The following is a 10,563-nucleotide window of genomic DNA, read 5'->3' on the forward strand; positions in this document are numbered from 1 at the left end:
GAGAAATAAATTATTACTAAAACTCCAGAAATTAGGTATCTCCAGCAATATGTTCAGATGGATATCAGAATTCCTTAGTCAAAGATCCATTGCTACTAAATTCAATAACTCACTTTCTAGTTACAAACATATCGAGGTCTACCCCCAAGGCGCTGTCCTCAGCATAACTTTATTCAATATTTATATAAATGACTTACCCTCCCTATTAGAGGAATCAAACATGAAAACAGCACTGTTTGCAGATGATATAGTTTTGTGGACTTCGGATCTCACAGAAATATAGACAAAATTCAAAATTCTGTTCTTAAAGTTCTAAATCAACTACATGAATGGAACACATCAAATTTGATGACACCAAATATTTTCACTTGGTAAAAAAGGAAGAGAATTCAATATCCAGTACAATGGCCTTCCTAGGACTTATGAATCCAAATATCTTGGAGTTATTTGCGACAGTAAGTTAACATGAAGCAACCATTTGAAATATATTTCTGAAAAAGCTCGTAAAAGATTTTCCTTTTTGAAAAGACTAGCAGGAAAGAAATGGGGATGCTCTAGAAATACTCTGAACACTACATACAAAATGTTTATACAGCCAGTGCTGACATACTGTGGAGAAATTTTAATTACTTCATCTTTCATAAACGAAATAGAAGTGTTCAAAACCAAGCTCTCAGGCTCATTACTGGTGGAATCAAAACAACTCCAATAGATTCTATGAGATTCCTCACTAATATTAACAGTATCAAAATGACAATAGAAGAAAAAGCACTGTTCCAATATGAAAAACTTATCAGATTATCAGAAAAGAATCGGCATTCATACAGTCCTCTCTGTAGATTAAAAACTCAAAAAAGTTTCATATCCATGGTTCAAGAATTAAAACTGAAAATCAACATTCCAAATTTAAAAGAAAACTTACAAATTAAACCAAACCCTTTAACTCTATTAAATATAGAGTATAATCTAAATTTAACAGAAGAAATACTGAAATCAGAAGTAAACACTGAAATAATGAAACAATTGTCTTTAGAGACAATTAATATTAGGCATCCTCCACAAAACTGGCTTCATTTATACACTGACGGATCCTTAATCTCCAGGGAACAAGGTGCAGGTGCAGGTGTTACGTGCTGTCTCATCTCACTTTATAGATCTCTTGGTTATGGAACAACAAGTTTTGATGGAGAAATCATTGCAATAAATGAACGTCTCAGGAATCTTCTATGCCACATCAATAAAATAAAAATCCAGTTATATTATCAGATTCCAAAGCAGCTATTCTATCAATAGTCTCTAGACATACACTTTCATTTCAAACAGCAGAAACAACTAAAATGCTCTCCCAATTAATACTCAATAAAAGAATTGTATTCCAATGGATACCATCCCACTGTGGAATCCCGGGAAATGAGAAGTGGATGCTTTAGCAAAGAAGGGCAGCACTGCTACTTACAGACCTGTTACTAAATCTACATATTACTCTGTGAAAAGATTGATCAAATATACATACCGGTACTTAGACTTCAACAAACAAAATTTGATAACACAATCTCAATGGAAAAAATGGAACTCTCTGCATCATAATCCATAGTTAATTCCCAATTTACCACGCAAATCGTCTGTAGCTGCATTTAAATTGGCAACAGGCCAGATTGGAATATATCAGTCCCCTAACTGCCCATTATGCAATTCAAATCAAGAAATGGATTCGGAACAATTCAAACTCTGTGCTTCAGTGGCTGACCATGACAATATCTTCGAAAAATATTGGAGTGCAAGAGGTCAAATGACTTTATTGTCAAACGCCTGGCATTAGAAAACAATAACATTATTTTTTGTTACGCAGATTGATACCACCTGCCAACATTATTGTATAAATGCCACATTGATAAATAGGTACGCATTGTGAAGTACAATATATGGATTTTCTGAAAATTATCTGTGTGTAGGAAACAAAATTATGCCCAACACAGAAAAGTTTAACTTTTCCTCTTAACCATTTATATGGTGAGACTGTTTTACCTAGTTTCACGTTTGTCCAAGTTGAAAATAAATGTGTTTTGCTGTTCTAATTACCCAATTCACCTAATTCATATTTTAACATGTATTATTTTTAATTGATTTTATTTACAGCTCCTCTAACTGCAAGGTCATTCTTCAACTGTCATTGATTGTTATTGTTATATTTGATTGCTGCCATCCATTGACACATCTGTGAACCATGTACAATCATTTATAGAGCATAATATTTATTTTAAGTTACAAGTCACAAGGATCCTTGCCTTTTTATAAGAAGAAATTGCTGGAAATTTTATGTAATAAACATTTTGTGAGAGACCACAAAACTTGAACTCACTTCATGGATTTTATCTTCAAATGATTTTATGATATAGGCTTGATGTCTTCTTCGAATAGCTCTATAATATCTATAAAAGTACCTTTTTGCTTGAGTATCTCCAAAGTGCTGCCCCCTCTTCCATGCTCTAGATTTAGCTAGTAAAAGGAATTCCAAATCATTATCATCATCTCTCTTAAGTCCAGTGACTTTTTGTGGTATCATCAATGGCTGTACTCTTGGTATTAGTGAATAATTGTACTGCCATATCGATATAATTTACATTAGAAATTACTGAACTACCTGAAATGCAATTATGTATAGTCTTTGTGAATTCATTCGAGTTAGTGCTTGTAACGAATGAAAAAGACAGAAAATTGTAACTGTGGTCTTGAATGTAATCAGTATCGGAATATGGTTGGAATCAAGAGCTGTCAAACATTCTTGACATATTGTAGTAATTCTAGCCTTGAACATGCAGATGTCGAGATGATGTGCTGGATTCCAAGGGAAATCAGTTGGTTCATTAGGGCTAATTATGGCATATCCATGAGCTATAGAGTGATATAAAAGAATTCTTCTTTTGGGGATTTTATGAGAGAATTCCAAGAATGATGTTTCACATTCAGATTGTCGCAAGTGATGAAGTCTTTATGAAAAGTGACAAGCAAGCTTAAATCATGTTCTAAAAATTGAGCACTAGGTGGACAATAAACAGAAATTGTAAGATCTTCAGAATTTCCAATATGGATGATAATACCTGAAGCTTCAAATGTTTGGAACTTAGGTAGTGTGGCTACATGATGTGGTATTTTAAACTTAACATCTAAGTCTGTACCACCTCCAAATCTCAATTCTCTGTCATTACGATAAATGTCGTAATTACGAAGTTTGAATTTTACTTATGCTTTTAAGAGACTTTCAGTAATACAAGCCAAATCGACATCATAGTTATTTAAAAGTTGGAGCAGTTCATATTCTTGACATTTAATGCCATTTACGTTGAAGTTTAGCAATTTCAGATCCTTTTGAATAGAAGTACTTCTAAGGACTATGAATGTTCATCATCAGTGTTATAAACTTTAGATAATGTTGGGAAATCACGTGAGGTCCATACTGGAAAATTGTGATTGACTTTAGCTTCGGATTTATGTCTTAATTTCGTAAGTAGTATAGTTCTTTGTTGTTGCTGAACTGGATATTGACTGTAGCGTGCTGTACGTGTATCATTGCAATTAACACATTTAGGTAAGTGATCGAGAACTTTAATTGAACAGTTTGCGAATCAGTGACTTTCTCCACATTTGATACAGCAGGTTGGTAAATTGCATCTTTTAGAAATGTGACCAGAATTCTGACATTTGTGACATTGCGTAATGTGAAGGGAAGGTCTAAATGATTCCACTTTGACAATGTGATTATTTATGGCTTTGAATTGATAGATTGATCTAAAGTATTCATTGTTGGGAAGCGAAACCACCTACACTGAAATAGGTTTCCTGATAGATGTTCAATCTTGCAGCTGCACTGAGATATTTGTCTCGCTTTCAGTGACATAATTTAGTTGTATTAGCTCTTCTTTTAGTTGCGAAGACTCGACATTAAATTTACAGGGAGGTTTTTGATCACAACTTGAAGGAGTTTGGTATCTCTGGGCTCATGCAAGTAAAATTGAATTTTCTCATTCGTAAGAATTGTATATAGTTTGTCATAATCAGGCCTTGAGCCAGTGTGATATTTAATGCCATCACTTGAGTAACTGATTTGTAATAGGTGTTCAAGAAAAGACTGAAGTTTCTTATATTGTTCGAAAATATTTCCAGCTGGAAAATTAACTACAATAGGTGGCATTCTAACTTTATACTTATGAAGTCTTAAGCGAGACTGTGAAGGAGGATTAGGCCCAGTATTTGAAGATGTGGAAGCATTTTGATCAGCTAAGTAAGAATCTTGAACCAAATCATTAGTAAGTGGACTATATTTATTCTTCAGTTGAATGTCAGGGTAGATATTTAGATTTGAAGGTGAATCATCCATTGTGCAGCTGATTGGGTTAAGCTTCAAATGTTTCTTTATTATATAATTTTGATTCTGAACTTTTAAGCGAATACCTTGAAATCTGAATCGTGGAAATGTACTTCCAAATCATCTTAAATCAGTTAAGATCCTCACATTGGGAGGAAACTGGATTAATAGTTTGCAGTGCAGCTTTCATTAAATACCTAATTAATTCAAGAACATACACAAATTCCACAATTTGGGACATCTGGCCGAAATCTACGGCTGACCACTAGGATCCAAAATACAAAGCAGAGGTTACATGAAAAATACAATATGATTGCAGAGAGAATACGGAACAATGATAAATTTAAAAATAAAGTACAATTTGATTTCGGAGAAACATGAGATGAAAATACATTGAAGAGTAATGAAATGAAGTAAAAAAAAAAAAACACATAGTATTATACAAGTGACTGTGTAAAATGGATAATGAATCTCTCAATACCATTAGACAAATTTTGTTAATGTCCTCATTAGAAAATTTAAGAGAAAGGAGAATGGTTTTGGTTAACTTAAATGAAGTTCCCCTAGCGCCAAAAACAAGTTCTTTCACTTCCCATGTATAAATATTCATTTTGTATCTCTCACTGAAGTGAGGAATACGTGGGTTGTAAATAGACTTCTTTTCATCAACGTTATTGGCTTGTTGATTATCCTTCTCAAAACGGACAGTGGAATCAAGAATGAGGCTTCTTTGATTCCGGCGATCGATGGCTATAATGTCTGCTCTTCTCGTTAACCCATTCTCAACCAAGCAGTGCACTTCTTCGTAAAGCTCCCACTTTGCCTTTTGAAGAGTGGTTGCGATGGAGCTTCTCACTTTATGGTGGCGATTGTTCCCCAGTGGTTCTCCTTTAGGGAAAAAAACAATACATACATACATACTATATATAATAATAATAATAATAATAATAATAATAATAACAGTCTATATGAAACATGATAGAACACGGAACAAAACTAACAAAATTATAATGCTGTTTTAACTTAATAACACTATCAGTTAATTAAATTAGTTGGAAAGCATTTGAAAAACAGTTTGTTTACCGCATTGTACAATCAGTAGGGATTAATGTCTTGTGAAACAGTATCAGTAGGCTAAGTAATAGGAGGCCGAGAACTGTGACAAAGTTAGTGGGTTTAATGAGGGGGTAGGTAAGTTACAACCTTGTCAAAGTCCTTGGCTTCCTGCCACTTAGCTATCTCCTCATCTAAACCACTCTACACTCTAACCTCGTCATAGTCTTCGATCTCTTGTCAGCACTGTTGTGTTGTGGCTGGTAAAGGTGATATTTACCGAAATGGGAACCAATTTGGCATTCGCTTTTTCTTTTTCTTTCCTGAGGAATCCACTAAAAAAAATTCCGATCATATTGGTTTACCCTGGGATTTGAACTCGGGACCTCTCGATTTAAGTCCAGTGTTTAACGACTGACAATGTGCTACTTTGCTTGGTTTTAACAATATTTTACAAACCTTAAGTTTTTTTTGTGTCTGTGGACTTATTTTGATTTCCTTCCCCCCCCCCCCCAAATGCTTTACTATAATGATTAAGTATAAAAAACACACTATTTCCTGACTTGATATATTAAGATTTTATAAAGATTAATATTGAAACCCTAGTTGCTGCCTTGTTTTATCAATATAGAAATTTGAATTTGGCGCCAGATCTCCAGGTCCTCACACTAGAAGCGCGAATGAGAAATGTCTCCAATTTGAAATATGGTAAAGGGGCAAAAGTCACTAACTTACTAATTTACCATAAAAGTAACTTAAAAGTTAACTTTTTACATTTCCAAGTTGAGTAAAGTCACGTTGATATTAAGATATGCAGTATTTTGGACAGTAGTTGCAGGTATGTTTACAGTATATAGTTAATATAATCAACCATAAATAAACTAAATAAATGCCGGTAAATTACTGTATGAGAAAACTTTTTGCGTTCTTTATTCATATGTGATTTTTTAAATTTATTTATATTTTCATCGGAATATAATTTTTGCTTGTTTTAAAAAGAAAAAGGTTGTAAAACAGAAAACTTTAATACAAATGATAAACATATAATTATATATTATAGAGATAAAAAGATTGCAGAAAACTTCCTAAGTACTAGGCCTATTATAAATATTAATAAAATATTCTCGTGAAGAGAGTCTATTGTTTCGTCTCGCTCGTCCTTGCCAATGTGTTATGTATTACATGTGCTTACTTTATTTAATTACAATTTCTTTGGGAATGTAATTTAGTTTAGAGTTTTGTGGCACTTATGGCCTGTAGAAATTAAGTAATATTTGGGGAGGGGGGAGACATGGATTTTGGGTAACTTGAGACAATATCAGAAATGTACGCTCGGTTCCGCTCTTGACGGAGTGTATACTACCAACCCCACGTGTTTGAAACCGCATGGGTGCCTGGGTGAATAGACGCCATCTTGGTGATTGGTTGGTATTCTAGGTCGACTGAAACAATGAGCGATGACGATAGAGATATTGATATTGAAAGCGATGTAAGTTTGTAGTAATTAAGTTTCACACATCAATTTGACCACCGGTGTAATGGTTGCGATAAGTTAATTGTTTTTATTATACAATAATCGCGTTTTGTGCCTACACTTCTAGGAGGGGGATGAAGACTCAGATTCGAGGCAGCCGCGGCAGTCAAGTAATCAATATTTATCGCAGGTAGGAAGAATTACATGGAAATTCAGTTTCAGCTTTCCCCAGCTTTCTCTTTGTTTAAATTGCTTGGTATATAGGTTTATATCAGTTTTATGATATTTCAATTCTTATATTTTCTTTTTGGACACTGATATGACAAACTAAGTAGCATCTGCGAAAAGAAAGCGAGGACGTACTTTTGTACATACATGGTAATTAATAATGTTTTCATTAATTTCTAAACCTGTTTATGTTGTAGCACCTCCATGCTGAATTAACGTTACGTAGCTAGTAAAAATTCTTTTGAGAAATTCAGTTTACTGCAATATGAATGACTGATTCATTGTTAGTTTGTTGTTTTGTAATATTTCGACATCGGTTTACATTACATGGAGATAAGGATTTACTTTTGACTGCATTTAAACGTTTTAAATTAAAAAATGTCAGTCGTTTTAATCTCCGATTGATACCAGGGCGACAATTTTAATTTGCCTTATTTACCTAACCTAGTTTGACGTACATACTCGTTCTAATGCATAAATTAGTTTACATTAAGGAATGAAAGAATAAGGGTGGGAAATAAAGAGTTGACTGTAGCATGAGTGATGTCAGCTCGTCTTAGAATTTTGATTCCAGTCTTAAAGCAAATTTTGCAAAATGTGAGGTGGACTAGACTGCTGGAGTGTTGATTTTTTCTAACTTGCCCTACCTGTCCGAACTCCGGTACATTGCTATTTGTAAAAGGATTGATCTGAATCTTATACCGTACTATTTATTTTCACTAATTGAATTAGGTGTTATTTGTTCCGTCCATGGCACAACTTATATTTAGGCACTGTATGTCACCAGATCGCAAATTAAGGTTTGGGTGGGCCTAATTAGATATTGTGGCCTTTAAGTGAATATGGAAAAGGCCAGGCAGGTGACTTGCGGACTCGAGTAATTTTTTCTAGCACAAACCCGAGCCCATCATCTTTAAATCATAGATCTCGACAAGGACAGTGTCCGAATGGGGGGACTCGGTTGGTTAGTGCATTTCCAAAGCTAACTCGTGTCCACGCATCTACCCCGTCATTGCAGCTTTTCTTAAGTTACAAAGCACAGCTTTTCATGTTACTGTGAATAATATTAACATTGTTCATAACTTAATAGGCCTATTAATTGGTTTTTTTAGCTTGATTTAACTTACTTTCGTACGCTAATCAGCAGTTACATTTGTTATTAGAAATGGTGTTAGTAGAGTAATGTATTTGAATTATTGATTTTGCACGTTCTTAAGCGAGGCACATACTGTAAAGCTTAAATTATAACAAAAAAACATTAGCCTCAAAATTACAATGGATGGTTAGGTTAGGTTAGTTTCTCAATATAGGTAAATTTGAACGATTGATGTGCAAATTTAGTTCCATTTCGAAATAGCTTCGTGTCAGGAGATAATGGGTTAGGGTGGCCAGTTCCTTTTTCCTCGCCATTGCATACATCGTTGAATAGATCATATTACACTAATCAGACTTCAGATGCATACAAACAATTAAGGCGCTCAGTGCACAAATGGCCCAACCCACAAAATTACAGGTATATTTCCACTTTACATCTTTGTAACAGTGCACGAAATGCTATACACAAGCGAAACTTGCGCTGAATTCTCATGGAAAAACTGGGAATGATGATTAGGCCGATTTACACTTTGGAGAGAACAATATGAGGAATTGTTGAAAGCAGTAAACTCAAATTTTGTGGGTTAAGCCATTTGTGTGCTGAGCACCTTAATTGTTCTTCCTCTGACACATATCGTCAAGTGAAATGTAGCCTACTGCCTAATAATATACAGTATGTACATGTCAGCCAGAATCTCAGTCAGAGGTGAGGTAGTATTTTTGTTGTGATTTTGGAGTAAAATTATAAAAAATAGGCTAACCTGTAACAAACATTATTTGGATGATTTACACATCTACAACTGACCATACCTTTATAAATCACTTCATATTGTTTTTTGTTGAAAGATTTGATCAAATTTCTTAAATTAACTCGAAAAAAAAAAAAAAACTAAATATTAAAGCCACACAAATACCGTACTCAATATGACCTTATACAACTTTCTTTTTCTTTTCTAATTCTGAAGTACTTTGCTAGTCGCCAGTGACAACTTCTGGATCACTCTCAAATACCGTAATTGTGAAACGCCTCTTTGTAAACAACAAGGATGTTTGATCCTACTGTTAATTCAAGAATGGAATGTTGCTTTTGCTGAAATATTTTTTTTTATCGATCAGTTATGGTTATTAAGTGGCATACCTGGTAGGCCTACTTAAGTTTCAAAGCAGATTTCCAAATATTTCTTTTTCCACTTACAAACACGACCACACAGATGTAAATCACATGCGTAGCATTTTGTAGCTTCGTGCAGCTGATGAATGCAGTAGCATTCACAGTTTTTATTATTCAGTACTCACTAGTTGAACCGACTGGCAATAGAAAAGGGAGAGGCGACACATGCATTGTATAGGACAGAGAACAGGTATATTTCTGTTTTCTAATCACTAATTGAGAGAACTGTGTGTGCCAGGTACAATGATTTTTGTCTTTTTGAGAGACGATCTTAACATGATCACTACGTGTTGAAATTCTTGGATTTAGGATTGAATATAATTTGAAATGCAGAAATTGAAAGTATCAAAAATGTATCGAGGACTTATCCCGATGTATTAGACATGCTTCGACACTACTGAGTATCATAGGTATTGAGGTATTGCAAGTATCGAAGTCCCATCTCTAGCTATAAACTATTTAGGAATTACGGTTTGTTACTATTTTTGTAACATGTTGACATTGCGTTCATAACCTATAGACAACTGTTTACAGATCTAAATCTTTTAATTTTGTTAAGTAAAATCTGTAACTTTTTTTTTTATAGGCTGAAAAGCGAGCACACCATAATGCATTAGAAAGGAAACGTAGAGACCACATCAAGGACAGCTTTACGAGCTTACGAGAATCTGTTCCAGCATTACAAGGAGAAAAAGTGGTAAGGGTGCAATATAATAAGCATGGTTATTATAGATGTTACTCAGCATATAAAACTCAGTGTTTCTACAACAGAAGTCTACAACATGGTTCTATGCATGTCCATGTTCCTGCCATGGATGTGGATGCTCTCTTCACTGTGTGAGTAGTCTATAGTTGTAACATATTGTAGGGTCAGCAAGTAAGCAGTTATGCACTCAAGGCTGTTACTCATTGTGGCTCATTTTTCCCAAAGCCTGTTGTCCCAAAACTTTATTTCCCACTTCATTTTTTTCCAGACAGCTTTTCCCAATTCATTTTCCCGTAAGCTATATTTCTTTTAACCATAAAAGGAACAGACAAACAAATTTGTTATGAACATGTGTCACAAATAAACGGTTAGATTTACAGTATTTTATATTTTACAAAGAAAAATTATGACCAAATGTCTGAGACAGAGCAGTTTCAGTATCAGCCTGTTCTTTAATAAATTCTTGTAAAGCT

General features: G+C 34.2%; 1 protein-coding gene across 3 annotated transcripts in view; it reads left to right on the top strand.

Moving 5' to 3' along the window:
* LOC138699736 (RAB6A-GEF complex partner protein 2) overlaps window positions 1-10,087 on the top strand; it is a 32,396-nt gene extending 22,309 nt beyond the window's left edge. For 2 of the 3 annotated variants that reach the window (XR_011332067.1, XR_011332068.1), the window contains exon 10: window positions 9,971-10,087. The gene's annotated coding sequence lies outside the window, so the exon portion shown is untranslated. The remainder of the gene's footprint in view (window positions 1-9,970) is intronic. The other variant, XM_069825837.1, reaches the window with a different exon arrangement.
* Window positions 10,088-10,563: the final 476 nt, after the last annotated feature.

Source organism: Periplaneta americana, chromosome 5 (genome assembly GCF_040183065.1).
Source record: "Periplaneta americana isolate PAMFEO1 chromosome 5, P.americana_PAMFEO1_priV1, whole genome shotgun sequence".
Classification (NCBI taxonomy): Eukaryota; Metazoa; Arthropoda; class Insecta; order Blattodea; family Blattidae; genus Periplaneta; species Periplaneta americana.